The sequence below is a fragment of the Emys orbicularis genome, chromosome 2, assembly GCF_028017835.1.
Source record: "Emys orbicularis isolate rEmyOrb1 chromosome 2, rEmyOrb1.hap1, whole genome shotgun sequence".
Taxonomy (NCBI): Eukaryota; Metazoa; Chordata; order Testudines; family Emydidae; genus Emys; species Emys orbicularis.
The window spans coordinates 261,079,946-261,106,972 of NC_088684.1; the positions used below are offsets into that span (position 1 = coordinate 261,079,946).

General features: G+C 43.6%; 1 protein-coding gene across 3 annotated transcripts in view; it reads right to left on the reverse strand.

Moving 5' to 3' along the window:
• Positions 1–27,027, reverse strand: part of LOC135874010 (LIM zinc-binding domain-containing Nebulette) — a 411,833-nt gene that overhangs the window by 127,322 nt on the left and 257,484 nt on the right. The gene's annotated exons all lie outside the window — the stretch shown is intronic.

The window sequence follows — 27,027 nt, forward strand, 5'->3', positions numbered from 1 at the left end:
AGCAGTACTACTTTGGAACATTTCCAGTTATAATGATACTCAAGTAAATGATTCTATATGTTGAAGTGATGTATACTGCTTATGTTAATCCATCATTATTAACAATTATTTAAAATCATAGTTATCCTCTTGGTATACAGACAATATCATGCTTACTTGTCTTCAGAAGACTTCCTAAAACAGAGAAGATAAAGGCAGAGACTGTAATAAGAGAAATGTCACAAGGATCTTTAATATGGTAGAAATGTAATTTGAGACTCTGATGATGAAAATATGTATCAGGGCTATAATACCTTTTAGGAAGAAAAGATAAGCAAGTCACCACCTATGGATGGTAAAGTTATGTCGTAATATACATTTCTAAATATCTTCAACCTTAGCGAAAACTAAACATAAAATCGTACTAGTTTGAAAACAGATCAGGTCATTTAACAATGTCCTTAAAACTACTATATGCCTGATCTATAAATGATTTTCAGTTAGAAATTTTTTTTTCTAAACAATGAACTGTGCCAACAAGATTTTTTTTTAAAAGAAACCCTGAAGTTACACATATTCCTTGCATTCAGGAAACACTTCCTCTTTTAAGAAGGAATTAAAATGCACACACAGAGCTTCACAGTTAGACTTCCCACTTAACCTATTGTTCCCTGGATGACTGGTTAAGACTATCATACCCCAACAATATTGTAATAATTTAGCACTGATGCTGAAGGCCAGCTACACAATATATTTAATGTACATTCCAAAATTATACAAAATATTAAAAAGATAGAATCTGATTACATTCAGCTCATTCTTTCTATAAAGCTGCCCTGTGTAACAAAATAATCTGTTTTAATGTACTAAATATTATAAATAAAATATTTCGTAATACAGTTGCATTGAGTTAGAAATAAAGGTGTAATAACCCTGTATTGAAATGGCTTTAACATAGCAAAGAACCTTGTACCAAGGGCTCTCTGGACCACAAATGCCTGTAATTAAGCTTGTGGTTGTAATTCCAGCGAGCAACTTAACAGTTCTTCAGTGTTGATCTAGGGCACAGAAGAAAATGCACGAAAAATGTAATAGCTGGTAATAATTAGGCAAGGGAAGGTTGGATTCTTACAGACATTCTATTTAACTAGGATATATAGTTGTCATGACAACAGTGACAAGATGATAAAAACATCTCTTTCCTCTGATCTGCTGAAAAATATATATTTCTTCTTCTATCATATGTCACTGCGGCAAACACCTGGTTTAGTAATGCTGTAGTATACTTGGTAACATATCTCTATATCCTGACAAATGTACTTTACATTTTTACAGGATTTCATCCAAAATCTGATGTACTTAAAAATGCTGCATGAACTAGCAATTCTTCAAGCATTTCTTTTGCTTCTTAAATCATTTCTTTTGTACGCAGCTTCTCAAATCAAGTCATATGAAACCCTGGATTTTATCTTCATCATTGTTCACAGTTCAATTTTAATATTTCAACAAGAACACTTTAATAGAGAAAATTTTGCATTGTTCAAACAAAAACTGATTTAGTGTTATCTAAAGAAACAGTATAGATTTCAGCAAAAACAATTAAAAATGAGTTTGGCAATATGCTTGGGATGGATATCTGAGTGTGGTCGATTGTCTTGTAGATATTTGAGGCAGGCAGCAATACCACTGTTGTGAGGGATGTCGGTGTGTACAGAGGGGACATCCATGGAGGCAAGGATGGTGTTCTGAAGGAGGTTGTTAATGCTGTGGAGTTTCTGAAAGAAGGTGGCCCTTTGTGTGGTGAGTGGGTTGAGCATGTTTTCTATGAGTCCTGATATTCCTTCAGTAAGAGTGCCATGGGCAGATATGCTGGATCTGCCTAGGTTCCCGTGTTTGTGTATCTTGGGAAGCATGCAGAAGGTCCCTGCGATGGATTTATCAGGGATGAGGTATAGAGTTTCTCTTAGAGTTGTTGGGGAAGGATTTGATGACATCCTTAATGTGAATTTGGGTGGCCTGTTCCATTATGTGATCTACTTCTCTGGTTGGAGTTTCCTTGTTTGATGAAGGCAGTTTTAAATGTGTTAACACATTGCCAAACTCACCCACTTCATCCTCACCCATTACAATTTTACACTCAACAAAAAACACTTTGTCCAAACCCTGGGAACAGCCCTGGGTACTAGCATGGCTCCCCAATATGCCAACCTCCTCATGGGCCACATTGAGGAGGAATTTCTGGACAAATACACCATGAAACCAATGATATACATGAGATTCATCGATGATATTTTCATCCTATGAGCGGACGATTTAAACTCCCTCATAGATTTCCACCGCAACTTCAATAACCACCACCCATCCATCAAACACTCTCTAGAACATTCCCATACCATCTTCAACAATGGAACCCTACAAATGACTATATACAAAAAAATTCACGGATCACCACACTTACCAGTAATCACCTCAAACACACCAAGAAATCTGTTATCTACGGCCAGGACCTCAGATACCACAGAATATGCTCTGACGAGAAAGTTCGGGATACACACCTTAACACACTTAAAACCACTTTCACCAAAGATGCTCCACTAGAGAAGCAGACCACCTCATGGAATGGGCCACCCAAATACTCTGAGAGAACCTGCTTCAACATAGAAAAAAAACACCCTCTGACCACACAACTCAAGTTGGCACCTACCACTCCTACAATGGAACCCATAAGGCATATCATGAAACAATTACAACCCATACTTCCTGAAAGAACTATTTCCTGAACCCCTCTTCTGGCCTTCAAACAACCTCCCAACCTCACCCAGTTTATCATCAGAAGCAAGCTCCCTATAGCCCAGGACCCCCAACTCAAAGCAGCAACAGACCCTGCCATAACAACAGATGCAAAACCTGCAGACATATCTCCTCTGCTACAATGATTAATACCCCCCACAACACACCTTTCAAGATCCAAGGGTCCTACACATGCCTATCACATGTGATGTACCTCATACAGTGCACTAAATGTCCCAATAACAACTATGTGGGTGAAACCAGTCAATCATTGAACTCGTAAAGAAAAATGAAAAAAGACAAAAACACCACATCACCTGTGGGTGAACACTTTTCACAAAACAATCATTCCATATTTGACCTCTCAGTTCTCATCCTCAAACGAAACCTGCACACCTTCAAAAGATAAGTGTGGGAGCTTAAATTAATATCTTTTCTAGATGGTCTTAATAAAGACACTGATTTATGGCTTATTACAAAAATCTGTAATCCACACACATCCCTTTTATATCCTATGACTATAACAATGTTAATGGCCCACTTCACCTTGAAGGGTTCCTTAGAATACGTTGTTTGCAATGTTATTCTAGCTGGTTTGGTCCCAGGATGTTAGTAAGGTAATATCTTTTGTTGGACCAACTTCTGTTGGTGAAAGAGACCAGCTTTCAAGCAACATGGAGCTCTTCTTCAGGTCTGGACTAACAGCTCTGTGTAGCTTGAAAGCTCATCTCTTTCACCAACAGAAGTTGGTCCAATAAAAGATATTACCTCACCCACCTTGTCTTTCTAATATCCTGGAACCAACATGGCTACAACAACACTGCAAACACACAGATTAAACATGGTAATACTTTCGAAGAACTAGTTATGCATGGTCCACAATAATTTACAGTGATAAAATTACAAAAAAGTGGGATTTTTTTCTAAATTGATTTAATTTTGCTGATGGGCAGTGGGTATAATAGGCGAGGGGAGGCTCTGCCTCCTCTGGTGCTGCCACAGCCACCAGACCCCCAGTTGCGGGGTTTGTGGGGGAAGTTTTTGATTTATTATGCCCCCTGCCCATACTCCAGGGAGATTACTGATTAACCCAGGAAGCTGAGTAGCAGATACCACCTCCTCAGCCGCCCAGGAACCTGCATAGGGCATATGAAAAGCTTCTTTGGAGGAGAGTGAGAGGCTTTTCCCTGCAGTGGCTTGGGGTCTGGCGAGGAGAGGTGTGGCTGCGGCAGGTCCAGGGCTCCTCTGGGCAGGTGGGGGTGGGGCCCTCGGGGCTTCAGTTGGCCTGGGACTCCTCCGGCCGAGGGGAGGACGCTCAGGGCTCCTCTGGGCGGAGGTCCTCAGGGCTCCAGCCGTGGTGGGCCAGGAGGTATGGGGTTCCAGCTGCTGGGGGGAGGGATGGGAGGGTCTCGGGGCTCCGGCTGCAGGGGGGGTGGGCATGGAAGGGGCAGAGTCTCCCCAAAGGAGGGGCTCCACCCACTGCCCATGATTTTGTTGCATCATTTACAAAAACGAAAATTACATAAATCCATTCTACTTTATCAAAAATATAATTTACTTATACATTAGCGTATCTCAAAAAGTGCTTTTAAAGCTTTTAATTATTTCTTTTTCAAAACAATGCTGGACACTGGAGTGGCAATTTACTTCAATATAACTTTTTGGGGACTGGTTTATATAAATTCCTAGGACTAGATTATCTCATACTGTTGTATGCAAGTAATTCCCAATGAATTCAGTGGGATTTGTACTTATATTTAAACTAGATAACTAGAGAGCATTCCTTTCACCACTGTAGCACTCATATTTATAAGTAGTTTTTTGCATTGTACTCAGAGGAAAAACACATTATTTCCCATTGTTAATACTTAAAATATAAAACATGGTAATTATCATAAATAATAGATTAATGCTCCAAAAAATAAAATAACCAAGTTCCACTTACCTAAAAGAATACCAAATTGCAGCTCTTTAGGCCATGGAATGCTGGTGTTTACACCAGATTCAATAAACTCTCAAAAATTTGCTGGGGGGGCAGAAAAAATATGAAGTGCGATGCACCCTAAAGCATCCACAAATATCACTCTGTTGAGACGGATTTTTTTGTTGCTAGCGATAACGTTAAATAATAGTCAACACTTTGCACTTGCACATAGTCTTCTGTATAAGATTTCAAAGTCCTTTAATAATATTCGGCTGGATCCTCACTTGGGGAGGAAGACAAGGGTGGCTCCAAGTCACTATTACTCCTCTCCTTGACCAATCTTGGGGTGGCTGTGGGCTAAACTGGCCACAGGCACAAGTTAGAGTGGTCACATGGTTGTTCTAACTTATGCTGGATGAAATATTCCCCCAGAGCAGGGGTGGGCAAACTATGGCCCTGGGGCTGCATCCAGCCCTTCAGATGTTTTAATCTGGCCCTTGAGCTTCCGGCGGGGAGCGGGGTCCAGGGCGTGCCCTGTTCTGCACGTGTTGTGGCTCTGCGCAGCTCCCAGAAGCAGCGGCATGTTCCCCCTCTGGCTCCTACTCATAGGGGCAGCCACGGGGTTACACAAGCTGCCCCACCCCAAGCGCCGCCCCTGCAGCTCCCATTGGCCGGGAATCGTGAGCATTCATGGCCCACCATTCAATTTCCATACCCAGATGTGGCCCTCGGGCCAAAAAGTTTGCCCACCCCTGCCCTAGAGACTATCCCATGGCCCGGTATCATCTTGACAAGCACCCTATGGTCAGGGGCTTGGGGAGCAGCTGGCATTACAATGAGAGCATACAGCTTTAAAGCTTGAGTCACTGGAGCAATATAAAGGGGACTTAAAACAGGTTAAATAACTGGCCTGTTGAATTTGCCTCACTCTACATAAACATAAATGCTATTTTACAGATGGAGAAGCAGAAACAAAGAAAAAACTGTTACCTACCTTTCATAACTGTTGTTCTTCGAGAGGTGTTGTTCATGTTCATTCCATTCCAGACGTGTGCGCACCCACGTGCACAGTTGTCGGACTTTTTTGCCTTATCCGTAGGCCAGTCATGGCGTCCTCTGGAGTGCCGTGCTCATGCGCTGGTATATAAGGTGCCGCTGGCCCTATGCATTCTCGGTTCCTTTTTTCTAGCAACTCCGACAGAGGAGTAGGAGGATGGGTAATGGAATGGACATGAGCAACACGTCTCGAAGAACAACAGTTATGAAAGGTAGCAACCATTTTTTCTTCTTCGAGTGCTTGCTCATATTGATTCCATTCTAGGTGACTCCCAAGCAGTCTCCCTCGAGGTCGGCTTGGAGTTCACGGTTGTGTGGCTTGCAGTACCAAGCCAGCATCGTCCCGGGCCTGCTGAGTAAGCACATAAAAGGATGTGAACATGTGGATGGACGACCAGGTTGTGGCCCTGCAGATATCTTGAACTGGCACCTGGACCAGGAAGGCTGCCGATGAAGCTTGCGCCCTGATTGAATGAGCGGTTATCATTGTCGGAGGTGGCATTTTCTCCTGTTCATATAAACTTGATGCAGTCGGTGATCCAAAATGAGAATTGCAGGGTGTATCCCAAAGATATAATGCCGAGCATCCAATAGTCCGAGGTTACTCGCGACCATGCTGACCGGAAGGGACACAGGCGATTAAGGAAGGAGTAGGAAGATGGACTCTGAGAACTGACTGGGGCGCCCTCCTCAAGCGCACCCTCAAAATGAGTGCTTCTGGCCCTGCTGGTGTTTCGCTGGGCCAGGATGAGTGGGCGAACGGGAGGTGGAGGGTGAGGGAGACTGAATCTTCTGTCTCTGTCCCTTCTCCTAGAGGAGCCCTGCTGGGGAGGCCAAGGCCTAGGAGGCAGTGGAAGTCTGAACTGTTTCTTTGCTGTTTGTGGCATATGCAGGCCTAGCGAGCAGAAGGTGGCTCGACTGTCCTTGAGTCCATGCAGCCTCGCATCTGTCTGCTCTGTCAAAGGGAAGGTCCTGGATGAAGGATTGCAGCCAGGAACTGCGCCTCATAACAAAGGCCAAGGTGACGACCCCAGCCACCGAATTGGCAGCATCCCAGGCCATCTGGAGGGAGTTCCAGGCCACTGTGGTACATTCCTCCAAGATGTCAGTAAACTCCTGGCCCAAGTCCTGGGGCAGGGACTCTTTACACTTTTTGAGGGAGTCCCACAAGTTAAACTAAACTGAAGGCTGGCCGTTGAATAAACTTTCCTTCCGAAAAGGTCCAGCCTCTTGGTGTCTCTGTTTTTGGGAGTCACTTGCCCTTGTCTGTCCCTTTCATTGGTCACAGAAACCAATGCGGGTGGGTGGGTATATAAGTATTCAAACCCATTAGCAGAGACGAAATATTTCTTTTCTACCCACTTGGAGGTGGGTGGAATAGAAGACAGGGTTTGCCACAGAGTCTTGGCTATCTTTAGAACCCCTTCATGCACCGGCAATGTGACCTGCAAAGGGGCTGCCGTCTGGCAATGATGATGATGATGATGATTGCACCACCAGGGGAGGGCCTGGGGCATTGTCTCCCGCTGGGGAGGCCTCCCTTGCAGTGGGCACCTGCTCCTGGGCCCCAATATTGGAGCTCACAACATGTACCCAGCCCAGTACCGTTGGTGCAGGGGGCTGCTTCTCCAAAGCAACAAGGGAGGACTGGTGCGATAAGGGCATCGGCATCACCGGCATGCCCCACGTGTTCCAATAGGGCCATTGGGCTGGCCACTGGCTCTGCTGCCATGTCAGCACTGTGAGAGCCATGACGCTTTCCGGAGCCCACAAGGATCAGTGCTGCCTTGGCAAGGGGCTAAAGTCCCACTCTGATCTGAACAAGTCCCCTTCCAGTGACCAAGGCGGGGCTGTGGACACCTGCATTTGGTGGCTGACCCTATGCGCGGGGGAGCGGTGTCTTGAATAAGGTGAACGATGCCTCTCTGAGGACCGGTGCCACGAAGGTGAATGGACCTGTACCGGCAGGGAACAATGCACAGATGGACACTAGGGCGTCAGCTGGCGGGAGGACGATCAGTGCTGGGCATATGGAGACCAATGCCTCACCGTGGGCGATCTGCGCCACACTGGTGGAGACCGGGATCTTGGTGCCGGCAACTTAGGCCATCTCCGGGTCCTAGGTCATGGAGTCGGGGACCTTGGTCATGGAGTCGGGGCACACTGCCTCTGCTCCAGAGACCGACTGTATTCAACTGCCCTCTGAGGCGGTCTCATGACTGGCTTGCCCTTAGAGAGGGGAGCCTTAGCCACATCCAATGCCATCCGCAGCACAGGCGAGGTTGGTCCTTAGCTGCTCCAGACGTCGAAGGCAGTACCAGGTGCCTAGGTCCCCTACCGCTCCCAGGAGTCAGAGGCAAATCCCTGGAGGACCCGGGGTCCAAGTGGAGAGATACCCCCATGAGGCTCTGGAGTCGGCAGGCGGCCCAAACTGGGTCCTTTGCCCAATGCCCCCGACCTTCCTTGCTTGGTGCTGGGGAGCCTTGCTTTTTCAGGTGCTTCTTGCGCACCGGTGAAGGAGAGCGTTGCCAGACAGAGAACAATACCGACAGTGCACTCCTCACTGACGCCAAGGTACTAGGTGTGGAGTCAGAGCAGGCAGGCTCTGACACCGGGCAAAGTACAGCCTCCATGAGAAGGGCCCGTAAGTGAATGTCCCGCTGCCTTTGAGTTCTGGGTTGAAAGTTCTTACAAATTCGACACTTGTCCTTCATGTGTGACTCTCTCAAGCACTTTAGGCAGCTGCTATGGGGGTTGCTAACAGCATAGGCCTATTACAGGCTGAGCAGGCCTTGAAACCCAGAGACCCGGGCATACCCCGCCCTGGGGCAAAGTCCCTGCAATGACTCTAATTTACTAACTCTTACAATCTAACACCTAATTACTAACTAACTACTGTAAATAACTATATACAAAGGGAAGACAAGTAGGTACTAGGAAAAACTTCTATCCACTTGGGAGGCAAGAGGAAGGTGCTCTGACCAACCGTCATGGGCAGTAAGAAGGAACTGAGAGGGCGTAGGGCCGGTGGTGCCTCATATAGTGGCGCATGAGCGCGGCACTCCAGAGGGCGCCACAGCGAGCCCTACGGATACCGCTAAGCAAAAAATTCCAACAACTGTGCACGTGGGCATGCACACACACACACACCTAGAATGGAATTGACATGAGCAAGCATGTGAAGAAAAAGTAAAGTGACTTGTCCAAGATCAGACAGGAAGCTTGTGGAGAACCAGGATCAGAACCCAGATCTCTTGTCTCCTTGCCCTGCGCCTTTAACAACAAGAGCATACTAGTGGAATCTCAATTTTACGAACCCCAATTTTATGAACAACCAGTTATACAAACCATTTTTCCCAGTGGGAGAAAAAAATGACTAAACCACATCATAAAAGTGATGTATCTGAAGAACAGATAGACAACCACTCACATTCTGATGCTTGAAGTACATTTATTCGAAGGACAAAAAGAAAGCAATGAAGTGCTCCATACTGCAACTTATGCATCACACCTACTGCAATTTTGAGATGTTTAATTTTATGAACATTTTGATTTTATGAAATCATTGAACCCCAATTAGTTTGTGAAATAGGAGTTCTATTGTGCTTCTCAGGCTATTATAGTGCTTTTTTCTAATAACACTGTAGTTAAGAGCCATCTATCATTTCCATTATAACCTAGGTTTGTAATTGCTGACACTTGACTTAAAGTACTGAAGCTGATGTTTCTCTAACTAGTTGCTATCTGTCAAGTAGCTTTTAGTGCTAGCACCACTAAAAAAAAGAAACAGGCAAAAGGAAGGAAATTGCAGTTCAAGCCAGTCCTTAACTCACCACTTTATACTATGTATACAACACAGAGCTATGATATTATTGTTGATATTAGTTACACAAACTATACCAAAAGTGCACTATGTGCTAGTAGCCACCAATGTGGCACAGAACTATGCAAATATTCTACCTGTAGCCTGGGGCACAGTGAAGGAGAACTGCATTTTATTTCTTTCGTTTTGTCAATTTTAAGTTAAAGTTATATTAATGTATGTTTTATATGGAACTCAAAACAGGTGATATTAAAAAGTGAACTGTAATTGGCAATACTAGGTGGGAAGGGTTCTTTTCAAATCCAATCATTTGTAAATATACAAACCATCTCTGCACAATTAATTTCTATTAGAGCTTAAGGTCTAGCTTTGAAGAGCTTTTAGACTTATCTTTCTGACAAACCCATGGGAAGCCATAGCCTGCCTTTCAGCAAAAAACCTCTCCAAAACCTGAGGCTGGCTCCAGAAGAATGATATTTACCTCTAAATCTGTGGTAAATGTATTTTGGCAGCTTTACTCTAATGATAAAGAAATTTTTCAATCTCATCAAAAAAGTGAAGGTAATAACAATAATCTGTAATACAGTCTAATAGGTGATACTGGCGGTAGAATGTCTGGGCCTAATCAGGTAAAGAATGTGAGCGATGCCAAACAGCAAAAATTAAGATATTTGTACACCAATGTGAGGAGCCTAGGTAACAAAATGGAGGAACTAGAGTTACTGGTGCAGGAAGTGAAACCAGATATTATAGGGATAACAGAAACATGGTGGAATAGTAGTCATGACTGGAGTACAGGTATTGAAGGGTATGTGCTGTTTAGGAAAGACAGAAATAAAAACGAAGGTGGTGGAGTAGCACTGTATATCAATGATGAGGTAGACTGTAAAGAAATAAGAAGGGATGGAATGGATAAGACAGAGTCTGTCTGGGCAAAAATCACATTGGGGAAGCAAGCTACTAGAGCCTCCCCTGGGATAGTGCTTGGGGTGTGCTATAGACCACCAGGATCTGATTTGGATATGGATAGAGACCTCTTTAATGTTTTTAATGAAGTGAATACTAATGGCAATTGTGTGATCATGGGAGACTTTAACTTCCCAGATATAGACTGGAGGACAAGTGCTAGTAATAATAATAGGGCTCAGATTTTCCTGGATGCGATAGCTGATGGATTCCTTCACCAAGTAGTTGCTGAACCAAGAAGAGGGGATGCCATTTTAGATTTGGTTTTGGTGAGTAGCGCGGACCTCATAGAAGAAATGGTTGTAGGGGACAACCTTGGTTCGAGCGATCATGAGCTAATTCAGTTTAAGCCAAATGGAAGGATAAACAAAAATAGATCTGTGACTAAGGTTTTTGCTTTCAAAGGGGCTAACTTTAAAAAATTAAGGAAATTAGTTATGGAAGTGGATTGGACTGAAGAACTTGTGGCTCTAAAGGTGGAGGAGGTCTGAAATTACTTCAAGTCAAAGTTGCAGAAACTATCAGAAGCCTGCATCCCAAGAAAGAGTAAAAAATTCATAGGCAGGAATTGTAGACCAAGCTGGATGATCAAGCATCTCAGAGAGGTGATTAAGAAAAAGCAGAATGCCTACAAGGAGTGGAAGATGGGAGTGATCAGCAAGTAAAGCTACCTTATTGAGGTCAGAACATGTAGGGATAAAGTGAGAAAGGCCAAAAGCCATGTAGAGTTGGACCTTGGCAAAGGGAATTAAAACCAATAGTAAAAGGTTCTATAGCCATATAAATAAGAAGAAAACAAAGAAAGAAGAAGTGGGACCGCTAAACACTGAGGATGGAGTGGAGGTTAAGGATAATCTAACCCAATATCTAAACAAATACTTTGCCTCAGTCTTTAATGAGGCAAATTAGATGAGATGAGGAGCGGAGCGGGGGGGGAATTGCGGTTTGAGCATTGGCCTGCTAAACCCAGGGTTGTGAGTTCAATACTTGAGGGGACCAGTTAGGGATCTGGGGCAAAAATCTGTCTGGGGATTGGTCCTGCTTTGAGCAGGGGATTGGACTAGATGACCTCCTGAGGTCCCTTCCAACCCTGGTATTCCATGATTCTATGATAATGGTAGGATGACAAATGGGAATGAGGATATGGAGGTAGATATTACCACATCCGAGGTAGAAGCCAAACTTGAACAGCTTAATGGGACTAAATCAGGGCGCCCAGATAAACTTCATCCAAGAATATTAAAGGAACTGGCACATGAAATAGCAAACCCATTAGCAAGAATTTTTAATGAATCTGTAAACTCAGGGGTTGTAGCGTATGACTGGAGAATTGCTAACATAGTTCCTATTCTTAAGAAAGGGAAAAAAAGTGATCCGGGTAACTACAGGCCTGTTAGTTTGACATCTGTAATATGCAAGGTCTTGGAAAAAATTTTGAAGGAGAAAGTAGTTAAGGACATTGAGGTCAATGGTAATTGGGACAAAATACAACATGGTTTTACTAAAGGTAGATCGTGTCAAACCAACCTGATCTCCTTCTTTGAGAAGGTAACAGATTTTTTTAGACAAAGGAAACACACTGGATCTAATTTACCTCGATTTCAGTAAGGCATTTGATACAGTTCCACATGGGGCATTATTAGCTAAATTGGGGATGAAAATTGAAAGGTGGATAAGGAACTGGTTAAATGGGAGACTACAACGGGTCGTACTGAAAGGTGAAATGTCAAGCTGGAGGGAGGTTACTAGTGGAGTTCCTCAGGGATCGGTTTTGGGACCAATCTTATTTAATCTTTAATCTTTTTACTACTGACCTGGGCACAAAAAGTGGAAATATACTAATAAAATTTGCGGATGACACAAAGTTGGGAGGTATTGCCAATACAGAGAAGGACCGGGATATAATACAGGAAGATCTGGATGACATTGTAAACTGGACTAATAGTAATAGGATGAAATTTAATAGTGAAAAGTGCAAGGTCATGCATTTAGGGATTAATAACAAAAAATTTTGTTATAAACTGGGGATGCATCAGTTGGAAGTAACAGAAGAGAAGAAGGACCTTGGAGTATTGGTTGATCACAGGATGACTATGAGCTGCCAATGTGATATGGCCGTGAAAAAATGCGGTCTTGGGATGCATCAGGCGAGGTATTTCCAGTAGAGATAAGGAGGTGTTAGAACTGTTATACAAGGCACTGGTGAAACCTCATCTGGAATACTGTGTGCAGTTCTGGTCTCCCATGTTTAAGAAGGATGAATTCAAACTGGAACAGGTACAGAGAAGGGCTACTAGGATGATCCAAGGAATGGAAAACCTGTCTTATGAAAGGTATCTGGCTCATGAGTCTTGCCCACATGCTCAGGGTTTAGCTGATCGCCATATTTGGGGTCGGGAAGGAATTTTCCTCCAGGGCAGATTGGCAGAGGCCCTGGGGGGGTTTTGCCTTCCTCTGCAGCGTGGGGCACGGGTCACTTGTTGGTGGAGTCTCTGCAGCTTGAAGTCTTTAAACCACGATTTGAGGACTTCAATAGCTCAGACATAGGTTAGGGGTTTGATAGTGGGTGGGTGAGATTCTGTGGCCTGCATTGTGCAGGAGGTCAGACTAGACAATCATAATGGTCTATGATTCTATGATAACTGTACACTGGGGAGGATATCCAAATGTATTTATAAGTACACTGTCCTAGAGCTACAGGAGTAACTCTGTATCCTCCCGAATGTCTTAAAAAAAAAAAAAAAAAAAACCTCTTAAAATGAACTACGATGCACATATAGACTGAATTGCAAACTCTAAGTACTTCAGACTTGGGTTCCCCAAACTCATACTAGACTATTAGGATATTACCAACATTATATGTTGTATCATTGTTATACAGTATTTCATCAACTTTACCAACAAGCATTTTTAAGAGCCTGTGGCTTCCTACAGGTGGAAATTAATAATAATACATGAAAAGTGGAGCAGCAGTCATATCAATCTCATGGCGTTAGGAAGCAGGGCCTGAAGCAGAGCCAGTCCTCAGGCAGCCTAATGAGCACAGCTGGGGCAGGATGGGTAATTGGCTGCACCGCCTTATTGGCTGGAAGAGTCAGCAACTGGCTCTTAGGCCCAGCAGCAGAAGAAACAGTAGCAGTTCAGTGGCTGCTCAAAGCATTTGCTCACAGCTGAGGTAGTTTCTGCCCTGCCTCACTCCAAGTAACCCGGCTCTGACATTTGGGTCTCATTCCTGACTTTTGACTTCAGCTCTAACCCTTAGTTTTGGCATCTAGTCTCCAACTCCTGACTCTGGCTGTGCCCCTTGGCTCTGGCCTCTAGCTACTGACACCTGCTCCAACCCCTATGCCTGATACCTGCTTCAACCACTATGCATGACAGTCCACATCCCAGTCACTGACACACGGTGACCATTACATTCAAATAACTCATTACATTTTCAACTTGTAACAGGTATATATCACTGAAGTCAGACCAGTTTACACGCACTGGCAATATAGTCCTTAGTTTCCTAAGAAGTCACATTGGAGGAGTTCTACATATCACACAACTACAAATGTCTTTCTGCTATCAAACCTTTTACAAAAAGGTACAGATAATTTACAATAGCAGCAATAGATCCTTTCTGAGGAATTTGTGGATAACTTCATAAAGATTTAAATGTGTGTAGATGCACAAGAAACCCATCATTTGAAGTCAACGGGACTAACATTTAAAGTTAAGCAGGTGCTTAAGTGCTTTTCTGGGACCAGGTCTTAGAAATCAAAGCAGCTAATTAACAAATGAAAGATATGTACAGTAATTAGTCATGTCTGAAGAACACTATGCAACCACTGGAAGCTGCGGGGGGCCATGCCTGCAGATGGTCAACGTAAACAAAATGTCTCGCGGCCCACCAGGTTGCCGACCCCTGGCCTACACGAAGAGCTAGGAGTGTGATTTCCAGCTCCCATAGACATACTCATGCTAGCTCCCATCTGAGCTAGCATAGCCTTTAGTTAAATTGAATTGATAGTCCTGTGTTAAACTATAGTGCCCTTAGTGAGTGAGTCTAGCTCCTGCGGTGCTACAGTTTTGAGATCAACACGGTGAAAGTTACCTTTACTGATTTTCTTAGATTTGGAGGCTCCAGAAACACATGAAGAATGAGGCCCATGACCACAGACACAGTCACAAGTAAGGAATCTTGTCTGTATTGTAAGTTTTACTACGCAAATGATTAAAATTACAATTACAAACAAATATATAAAATCTAAGATAACCACTGCAATGGATAATGCAGTATTCATACTCACATTCCCAAAGATATTTTAGAGTCTGATGGAGCTCTCAACAGGTGGTCATTGATAGGGGAGCGATTCCTGCTGGGAATTTCCACCTTATCCATACCAGGGAACCCTTTCTATCCTGTTGTTATGACCATGACAAACACCTAATGCATATGTATGTGAGCTCCAACTTCCTTTTCCTTAACTGTACTTCCACACCCCATAAATGTTGGGGTGCCTTACTTCTCATAGGTTGTTCTCTTAATTCTCTTTATTGTTATTAACATCTTATTAACATTTATGTCAACATGTCTCATGGTAATCTGTGGTCAGAGCAGAACTTTCCATCATGTTACAATCAGATGCTTTGCAGCCTAAATGGGTACATTGCAGTATCTTTTCCCGGAACATCATTATTGGCACATTCTTTTCAGTAATCTTGTAATTCTACTGAATCAGGATTATTCTTATGTCACCTACTTATGTCAAGCCTCCTTAAGCCTGAGGTCTAGTGTGGCTAAGCTAAAATCTTACAGGCCTGAGCCTGTAGGCCTTGCATTACAGCCTCGCTTTATTATATACCTAGTACACACTCATCACTCCTAAATACCTATCAATTTTATACTCCTATGATTCCACCCTACTTATATCTGTACCTACACCTTAACTTAAATCTACTCATCACACATTGATTACATATGAAATAACATAGAAAACACAATTAAATGATCAAATGAACTAACTGGGTACACTAGCATGCTAAAACTAGTAGCGTAGCAGTGGCCGTGGCAGCCCTGAGTACAAACTCACTTGACCCAGAGGTTATGTACTCAGGGCAGCTGGCCTGTGCCACGATTGCCACTGACTTCTACCACAGCTACACTACTATTTTTAGTGTGCTGGTTCAGATGAGAAGTAGCACGAGAATGTCTCAGTGAGGTGGGAATCAGACCTCCTAGCTCATAGTGTATATGTAGCCTATGACTAACAAAAAATTCCTTACAAGGAAGAATTTTAAAACCTTTAAATATTACCAAATAAATAATTAACACATCCTCAGACTATCAAAGCTGCAGAACGGAAACCTCTGGAATGAAAGGATAGTCTCTGAAGCTTCACTCTTCTGGAGCTTATCAGCGCTGCAGGAGTAGAGCCCAAAATCTCACAAAATTTAAGGTACATCCTTCCAGATCCCATCACCCTTCCTCCAAAAGATATAAACAAATCAAAACAAATAGTCAGCAAATTTAAAACCTGTGTTTAGGATTAGAACGCTTATCCAAACCAGATAGATGGCTCCTCAAATTACACAGTGATCCAACCTTCTTTCCACTCACTTGTTTTAAGCTTTCAGATGTTCATCACTCCCAAGCCCTCCCCCAGCCCAAAAACGTAAGACAGTGGAGCACTTTTTAAAATCAGAAATACGTATGTTAGTTATACTGTTGGCAGGATATCTATTACTATATCTGCTACGGTGATACAATTTGTTTGCAGATTTCAGCTACGTCTCCATATCGAAATTATTTCTGTTAGACATTAGGTGACAGAGGCCAATTGCTATTGCATAAGATGAAACATTTTCAGTAAAATTAAAAGTGCTTCCAAATCAAGAAATCTTTTGATCAGCTACCTCAGTAATTCCCCTTTTCAGACCCCTAAAAATCAAACAGATTAAATTTAACAAACACCCATGCAGAGGAACCTTTGAGACTAGATAATCTCTCTTTTTCAATGTGCATTTTCTAGTATTTTTGCAGGATCATGTTCTTCTTCATGTCCTTTGTATTATGATAACAGTGGGAGCAATCTCAGGAATAGATAATCGTGAGAACAACTCTTCACAGTATAAAACTGAAAATTATTTTGTATTGTATCGTTTATATGATATTACCCAAAGTAGTAAACTTGAGCTCATGATATCCTGAATGAGGTCAGTGGGTTAATGTTGAACCAAATCTACAGAACTTATTTCATTCTAATCTTTTTACTTCTTATCCTGCAAAAAGATTGGTGCTTGCTTGTTTGTTTAAGAGCTAATATTGTATGCTTTTCACTAAAAACTAGACAATGAAATCTAGGAAACTTAAGTATTAAGCTATTGTTCTTTCAAACAGGGAGATTCCTGGTATCTCAGGCCCTTGGTCAATTTTTTGTCTCATGTTTTCTTGGACTGGTTATATTATCAAGATGGCAACACTGAGCATGAGCAGAGAAAGTCTCTCATGTCACTCAGTCAAGAGGGCCAGATTCTGCCACTCTTTCTCACACTCAGTGGTATTTTGCTAATGAAGGCAGTGATCCTGAAATCAGTTCTGCATGGGCAGACACTTGTGTTCATGTTGCACTCACTGCAGGACTGAGGCCAAGACCAGTTCCAGGACAGCTGTTGTAATAACTGAGGCCTAGCAGGCCTACTTTATCTGTGAGCCTAATTGGTAAAAGTGGGGACAGGTTCATGAATTGTTCCAGTGACCCATTACATAAAACTGTGTAATAAAAGATGTAAGGAAACAGAAAGACTGAATTAGTTTAAAAATAGAAGTCTGCTGTTACCCACTGACTGTATTAAGATTGTGCTTGGTAAACAAGAGGAGTGTGGGACCGGAAATTAGACCTAACTGGTGGTCAAAATAATGAGGAGATGAGCTATTCCACCATCACCCTTTTTGGGGCCCTTAAAAAAGAAACTTTTGGGGGGAAGGGAAGTACCACCACTAATACAGCTACTATTAAGGGGTTTTTCATTGAGACACCCAGCCTTGGCTTACAGAGAGACACCCAACCATCACCGCTACAATATCAAGGACTCCATCCTGATACATGTAAGATCCTGCTATGTCTTCCCCTCCCTTGTGTGTCTCTTTCCATCCCCCACTATCCCGCTCCTGTCCTCTCACTCTCTCAGCTTTTCACCTGATCCTGAGATCAGCTGCATTGCACAGCATCAGCATGATGAGATGAGAAGACCTGTCTGGCTCTGCTCAGCCTGAGAAGGACCAGTGAAGGAAAGGGCCTAGACCAGACCAACCAGATGATGACCCTGACCAGGGAGCTGAGTTGGGGTCGAGCAATAGCTGTTGTGGCCAACCTGCCAGCCCAAAGCATCCATCTGTGACTGACTAGCTGCCCTGTACCCTGAGAATATCAACAAAAGCCCTATGTCCGCCATCTTTTACTATCCTGTCTCTTCTCTCCTTTATGTCTGTCTGTTTTGTAAAATGCAGGAAAATGACTATCACTCCTGACTCATAATTGAACAACAAAACTAACCCCTTTCCTCCCCACCTAAAACTGCTTGACAACAAAAAAAAAAGACTAACCAATATACATCCTCTCTAAAAAAGAGATCTTGATAGGTTTCGACTGTTTGTTTTGCATAGTCATTCAATTTCAGTTTCCATGTTTTTTGCCTTGTTTTGATTCTTCTTCTTTTGTGTTTTTCAATCAGTAAATTTCTAACCTTTGGCATTCATAGAATCCAAGGCCAGAAGGCACCATTGTGATCATCTTCTAGTCCGACTTCCTGTATAACACAGGCCATAGAACTTTCCAAAAACAATTCCTAGAACACAAATTTCCTAGTGTGATTGTCATGTTACTAAGCAGGCTAAGGTCTCTGAATACCAAGCTCTCAACCCTTGTTTAACACTCTTTAATGTTGGACAGGGTCATGTTAACTCCTTTGACTCTTTTAGCTCATATATTCCACCTAATTTAATACAACACTAGTCACATAGGTAAGGAACTAGATTCACAATTAAGGTCCTAAAAATAAGTACGTTTGATAGAATTGGGCCCTAACTGAAAGCTATTGATTGGCTCTGTGACATGGAAAGACATGGACCAATATGTGGGACCCAAACAGATTATTATTGGGGTGCATTAGGGGACCCATAGGAGATTTATATTTAAACACTTATTTTTCTGTTTTAGAAAGTATGATCCCCTTTTTAACAAGAAAATATACTTGAAGATTAGTAAGATTCACACCATTACCATCAGTCTTCAGCAGACTGAATTAATGACATGTATAGAAGGCAGAAAATATGAAGAAAGTCCACTGTTAATATTTCTCAAAAGTAATTTTGCACTAAAAGAAACAAATGGCTAAATAATCATTGCAGACCCTCTTCTCTTTTTCCTTTAAAACGAAGGTGCCATAGAGGGGCAGGATCAGGTAGTAAAGAGTAGAGCCATTTGGGGTAACAAGTTTCTTTTTGGATTTGGGGTAACAAGTTTTTATTTGGATGAAATTTGGCAATTTCAGATTCAAATAAGTATTTGCATATTTTAAAATATGCTCTTTTAGCTTTATACCTTTTATTAATGCATCCATTTATAGATGCAATCTGGATATACTCAAACTTCCAGCAGACAAAATTCATATGTAAACAGCCAGGAAAACAAAAACTGGCTAAAGTTTATGAAATGCTGTCCAAAATAAAATCCTGCTGTTTTGCTCCACTCTAGAATAGAGAGATACTTTTAATCATAAAAGCTTAGCATGCTTGAAACAAAGAGGGGAAATCATTTCCCCCATTCCATCATAAAACTGGAAGATTAAGTTACATCTCTATGAAATTCTGACTTGTACTCTTGCAATTGAAGCTGATCATATGCCTTTGACTTCAACACAGAGCACTGAGCCAGTCACTTGCCCTTCTTGTACCTCAATCAACTTATCTGAGATACAAGACTTCCTGAAAACCAGATATGCCAGCTGAGCTAAAATTCTTAGCTAAATAGGTTATCCAACAAAATTAATTTTAATTGAAAATTCTGACTTCTATAACAGTTACATCATACTCTATTCACATTATAGAACTATACAAACTAACAACCTTCAAAATTAAAGTAGTATAATAGGCAAGAAAAGGAATTGTAAGAGAGAGGGGATACAAATGTTTTCCAAAGGACATATTTATTGACTATGATCATTTTATACCTTTTAGAGCATTTATTGTAAGCATTTATTTTTCTGTACTCCTCATACTTTTAATTTGAAAAGAGAGAGAGAGAGAACTGGAAGTGTCATTTTGCACAGGGATGTTTGCAAAGGGTGACCTGACACTTCTTTTTAAATCTTATTTTACATACTACTCCTGTGTTTCCTTCTTTTTCTGTATACGAGATGCACAGTACTGACAAATAAAAGCATATCTGCTTACTCTTAATTACACAATATACCCCGCAAAAGCCAGAGAACATACTCATTGGTATGGAAAGTCTATTCGTATGCTTCTCATCCCTAGAGAAAATCATTCAGAATTGAACATCATGTTCTTCCATCATTAGTTATAAACTAGAAGGTTACATTATTTGCATTGATTTAAATCTAAACAGAAGCAGACTCAGGGTTTTCTGATCTTTGTTCATTATAGCAAGGAAATCCAAGAGTTGTGTGTATTATTCTGTGCCCAATATTCTGCCTGCCATTATTTAAGATGTATGAGGCAGACTAGAAAAGCTCAGGGGACTGATAATAGAGTATGGAAATCTTTACCCCTAGGTCTCTGGTTTGACTCAACTGTATTTGGTGCTCTTAATCCTTAGAATACAATTGAAACTGGCACCATTATTGAATGAATCCTCAGAGAGGCCAATGACTAAATCGGCAGTAAGACTAAATTACTCTCTGACCCTTAACGTAGTCACTCTAGAATTAGGGTGAGCATATGTCCCAGTTTTATTTGGACTGTCCTGTTTTTTCAGATGATGTCCCAGTATTGCTTGTACTTTGTTGCAAATTTTCATTTAATCAATCAAAAACATTTAGGTTTTTGTATAACTACAAAAAAAATTTCAAGAGATATTGCTATATCAAGGAAGAATATGCTTTGTGTTTGCCACAAAAAGTTCATTGGAATAAGTGTTCAGAATGATGAACAGTGTTTGGAATGGAGAGAAAAGTCGAATGAGGAGTCGGACATTATTAAAGCTCTTCTTTTGTTCAGAGTAAATATCGATGCCACTCATTCAGAGTTTCAAGACAAACTCATTCAGAATTACTAGTTACTGGGGGGAAAAAATCTTGACAGAGAAATATACATGTGTCACTGTTGAATCAGAAGTTGGCAGCAATGACAACAGCACACATTTTTCTAAAAATTTCACTTTTGTCTTTTGAATGACTTTCACAAACTTAAAAAATGTTGCCACAAAAACTCCCAGCTTTTGATTTTGACAATATTGTCATTTTACTCCAGAATAGAGTTAAGGCACACTGATGGGGCAAATCACAAAATGACGATTTAACTTGGAAAAACACAAACTAAAACATCTAACAATGGGGTTAGGGATGGCTATTAAATAATCATAAACAAAGATACTCTATGAAAGAGAGAAATTTAAAAAGCAGCAACACAAAGAAACCTAAAGGAGATACTATTCAGCAAATGAGGGACCTAATTCTACAACCCTTACAACCATTGGTGTTTACCTTCTTTCTTTTAATATTTTTTTTTTTAATTTCTGGATGTGAGAGTGTGTATTGTGTAGCTTTGCATTATTTCACATAATTTCATTTTTTAATCTGTGCTGTTATAAGCCTTCTTTCTCCCTGCAAGGGCTTTCTTGTTTACTTTTCAATATGGTTGCCACCTGTAACTGTATATTTTTCCTCTGGGGTGAAATAGGTTTTCATCAAGCTGTGTGTGTGTGAGCGTTGTCATTGTTTTTTGTGTGGATTTTTCTTTTCATTGGGTTTTTTGTTAGTCTGCTTCTTTCTTTAATATTTCATCCCTCCCTACCTCCATGGCTTTTCTTGATATAAAAACGCTTCCTTTTTTTTATTATTAAACGTTTCATTTTTCTATATATAGATACCCCTATAATCATGCATTTTTTTCCACTCCGTATTGGCTTTTCTTTTTCCCCCCCAGTGTGACAGGGCAGCACCCACCTCTCGCGAGCGCCCCCTTCTAGTCGGGTGTGTCTGCAGTCTTTCAGTTGTGGTGACCCGTCAGTGGTTTCTCAAGCGGTTTTTCAGTGACTCAGCCCTCTAGCCGAGTCTCACACACTGTTTGTATGTGAATCAGAAAAGACCTCTTCCAGGGTATACAGTCCACCAGGGGCCTATCTCAGCACCCCTTGGTTGGTATCTCTCTAGTCCTCCCTGGGTTCAATTTTTAAGTAGTCCTGGCCCTGGAATGGGGCCATATCTCCAGGGCTTCCTCCTTGGAGACACTATGTTCCTACGGCCCTCCCCAGGCTCAGTCCTTACTCAGTCCCAACAGACAGCCAGGAGCTCCCTTGTTGCTCCCTCGGTCCCTGCCAGCAACTATCTTAGGGTATGTCTTCACTACCCGCCGTATCGGCGGGTAGCAATCGATTTATCCGGGATCGATATATCGCGTCTCGTTAAGACGCGATATATCGATCCCCGAACGCGCTCACCGTCGACTCCGGAACTCTACCAGAGCGAGCGGCGGTAGCGCAGTCAACGGGGGAGCCGCGGCCATCGATCCCGCGCCATCTGGACCCCAGGTAATTCGATCCAAGATACTTCAACTTCAGCTACGCTATTCGCGTAGTTGAAGTTGCGTATCTTGGATCGATCCCCCACCCCAGTGTAGACCAGCCCTTAGGCTCAGTTCTAGCAGCCAGACAGGAGCTCTCTCGCTCCCCTGTCCCTTCCAGCACTGAGCTGTCCATGGTCCTGCTGCTCTTTCAGCCAGCCAGGAACACAGTTCTCTCTTCTCCAGCTCCAGGCAGCAACTGACTGCTGCTCTAGTCTGCAGCTCCTTTTATATGGCCCTACTAGGCCCTAATTTGCTGCTCCCTGCAGCCTCTCTCATTGGTTGCTTCTCTGAGCTACTTGGAGGATTTCTTTTCCGCTCCTTCCCAGGACAGGGTATGGCAGGACCCTGAGGCCTCCAGCAGGGGGCCTATGGGCCTAGTCCACCCCATCACACCCAGCTTGTGTTCACAAGTTGCCATTGTCACCTCACATGTATGGAAGAGATAAGCAGAGAAAAAATTAAGCAGCCCACACACATCAGGATATATTCCTTAGTAAAACACAAATCAGAGAAGTTTGTGAAAGATGTTGCTTTGTTTGATAGCTTCAAAGAATCCATTGTTCTGGGGTGCATTTTAAGATTTATTTAATTAAAATCATAAACCCAGATGTTTTTCCACCATCAGTGAACACAGGAGCAGCATATTCAATTTTTCACATGAGTAATTTTTATGCTTATTGTACCTCCAGCCACTGCATCTCCCAATCAGTCACAGCAGAGTATATTAAAAATACTTCTGGCTGAACAATCCAATGAATGTTAGGAGGCCCTAAATCTGTGCACCCCTCTCCCAAATCCTTTACCTTTTAGTCCCAACATACCACTCAGACTGTGTGTTATACTGACTCTTTCTCTGAAACTGTCCCACAATTCTTCATTGGTGGTAATTGTGGTGGGAGCATCAGCACAGACAAGGTTTCAAGTGTCCACTAGTATTTGAAGCACTATGTTGCCTAAACCTGCTCAGAGAAGGGTACACAATGGAATGGCAAAAAAGGCCTTGTCTTGCACCTTGTCTACATGAGCATTCCCACTATTGCTACCATAGGTAGAGATGCACTTGTGCTAGAAATGTTGGGTCAGAAAAATCGCTAGACACAGCCACAGAAGGGCGTTGCAGCACTCAGCTGATGCTTTCCCCCCCCCCCCAACAACGAGTTTTCCTCCCTGGCCAGCCTCTCCTTATTTCTTATATGGAGATATACCTATCTCATAGAACTGGAAGGGACCCTGAAAGCTCATTGAGTCCAGCCCCCTGCCTTCACTAGCAGGACCAAGTACTGATTTTGCCCCAGATCCCTAAGTGGCCCCCTCAAGGATTGAACTCACAACCCTGGGTTTAGCAGGCCAATGCTCAAACCACTGAGCTATCCCTCCCCCCTCTTTTCCTAAAGGCAAGACTGCATTTCCCTTTACCACCCCACCCGTTCCCCCAGAGGCTGCTGAAGACAATATGCTGCCCTAGACAAAACTTCAGTGTGTTGCCTCCCTCCTACACCTTTAAAAGTTTGTGGCAGATCCCCAGCACCTCCCCTGTGGCTGCCACCCCAGAACCTCATGCAGCGGGTTGGAGGTTGGTGGGGCAGACTCCAGCCTGGGGCTGCAGAGGCTGCTGGGCCCCATTGATAGACCCTGCAGGGTGGGAACAGTCTGACACCAGGGCAAGCAGGGTGAAAGTCCCTCTGGCCTCTGCCCTAGGCCCTTCAAGAAGCCGACACCTGCCCCTGGGTGGGCAATACCCCTTTCAGGGACTACCCTTCATAACAGACCTTTCCAGGCAGGTCGACCCCAGCTGCCTGGGCCTCAAGAGGGGAGTGAGTCCCGGCTCAGCACTCCTGGACAGCAGTAGCTCCTTCCCCGGGAGCTGCTCAGCTCAACCATAATGGGACCTGGACCCTGGCAGGAGACACCTCCCAGCCCAAAAGGCCCCAGTTAACAGGCAGCATAGATCCCCACCCCACCCCGCACCCGGTACAAAGCCATCCTGGTTGGGGATTGTCATGCTTCTGTACTAGATATGGACTGACTACAGAGCTTACGTCTTTGCAAGATACATACCAGATGTGTTCACCATGATATCCTTTAATGCTCTGCCAAGTCTGGCTGAAGTTTCCTTAAATAAGGTATTTTACACACAGTGCCACCCAGTGGCTGAATAGTGTAATACAATTTAGCATCCCATTACTGGGATGCTGATCCCCGCCATAGAGGAGCAGTGGGCTCCTTTCCACTAGACAGAGAGGGGGCACCCGCACCTCAGCCCCCACACCCAGTTCCTCTGGTCCAGCCCCATACTTCAGCCCCCTGCACTCCACACCCCCAGCCCAGCCCACACACCCCGCATGAACCCCAGCAACCCTCACACCCACCACATTGCCCCCTACACCTTTATAGATGAGCTCCTCACTGTCCCCAGACATAGTGGAGTTAAAGCAGTGGCTGCATTGTGAGTTGAGGGCAGCAGCCGGGGGATGACTGGGCATCAGGGCCCATGGGGACTGGGCATGGAGCGGCAGGTGCAGGCTGGGTGCCAACATGGAGCCAGATGGGCTGCTATACTTGTCACCGAAGCCTCAGCCTCTTGTTTGTTACCTAGGCTCCTAGCATTGGTGTATACACATTAAAGAATTTCTTCTCTTCATGCCCTTTTGTTCCTTATTAAAAGGGATGTGATGCTAGTTGTGAACGTTAAGAGTTATCACTAGGGGCATAGAGCAAGGAGATAAGAGTCTGTGAGAACAGGAAATATGGTCAGACTTGCATTCACCCCAACCATGGTGTGCAGGGTCTCTGTAATCTCTACACCTTTCACATTCCAAACATTGCTCTGCCCAACATTCAATAATGAAAAATTAACGTAATTGATTGCTACATCCATGCTGAAGTCTATCTAGGGTTGCCAACTTTCTGACAGCAGAAAACCAAACATCCTTGCTCTGCCCCTTGACCCAAGGCCCCGCCCCACCCCTTCTCCAAGGACCAGCCACCCCCCCGCTCCAGTGTGGGAGGGGGCTCCGGGCTAGGGCAGGGGGTTGGGATGTGGGCTCCAGGGTGGGGTCGGGGATGAGAGGATTGGGGTTCAGGAGGGGGCTCCGGGCTGGGGATGAGGGGTTCAAAGTGTGGGAGGGGGTTCATAGCTGGGGCAGGGGGTTAGGGTATGGGGTGCAGGCTGTGGGAGGGAGTTTGGGTGCTAGAAGGGGCTCAGGGCTGGGGGATGGGATGCAGGGTGCAGGCTCCAGGTGGCACTTACCTCAGGTGGCTCCCGGAATCAGCGGCATGTCCGCCCTCCGGCTCCTACGTGGGGGTGCGGCCAGGTGGCTCCACACGCTGCCCCGTCCCTGAAGCTCCTATTGGCTGTGATTCCCAACCAATGGGAACTGTAGAGTCAGCGCTCAGGGTAGGGGCAGCGCATGGAGCCCGCTGGCCACCCCTGCGCTTAGGAGCCAGAGGGGGACATGCTGCTGCTTCTGGGAGCCGTGCGGAGCAAGGGCAGGCAGGGAGCCTGCCTTAGCCCTGCTGTGCTGCCGATGGGCCTTGCTCACCAGAGCCACCAGGGTCCCTTTTCGACCGGGCGTTCTGGTCAAAAACCAGATGCCTGGCAACCCTAAGTCTATCTGATCAAATGTTGGAGTTTAGCCCATAGGGACTGCAGGCAGCAACATGCAAGCACACACACAGAGAATTTTCTTTTCCCTTTAGTCTTCAATACATGGCCCTTGCAGTTTTTCAGCTAAGTGGCAAAGAAGATTTTGATCTGCAAGTACTGCAGAGCAGTGCTTGGAGAACTAACAGACAATGTCCTAGCAGAGGTCAGACTGGGGAAAAGTCAGATAGCACTGCAGTGTCCCCACCCTGGTGCCCATACTCAGGTACTTAAATGAGAGTGGCCTAATTTCACTAAACTTCCAAAGTTCCCATTGACTTCAATGGGAGATGAGGCTGCTCAGCACCTCTGGGACAGGTCTCTTATTCAGGTGCCTAACACGGATCTTAGATGTCCAACTCCAAACACCCAAGTCTGAATGTTTTGGTCATAGACTCTCAGTCAACTGGAACTGAAGAGACTTCCTACCATTGTGAGCTATATATACAACACATTCATTTGGGACAGACTGGTAGCATGACCTGAACCTTCCACTATCGGATAATAAAAATATCAGCTATGACATGGTTTTTGACCCTAATGGATAAGGGAGCAGGTTTCCCAAAATTTCTGTTGAATTAAAATATGCCATACCATATAGCACTCCATTAGCTCCAGTTTTCCACCAATCTTAATACCTTATCTTCTGATTTAAAGGAAACTTCCCCCACTTCTTTTCCTTGTCTGAACTCTAACAAATATTATGGGAAAGCAAAAAGGAGATGAAAGATTACTTTCAGCAGTTCTCTGCCCGCTCAGCATTTCTTTGCTGATGTCCTTGTAAAAATACAGCAAAAGAAGAATACTCTTAACTTATTAAAATCAGGATATATTTTATCCCCTGTGCTGACTAGGTGCTTATCATTTTTAGAGGTAAAAACAAGCATTTTTCCATAGAAAAGGCAAATGAACCTAATTCTTGCCTCCATAATCCTGCATAATACTTCAATATTTTTCTTGAAGTGTATATAAAAATTCACATCCCAACTCACTGGAGAAATTTCATACAAATTAAATTCAAAATAAGGAACAGAAAACTGGGATGCATGCTTGGG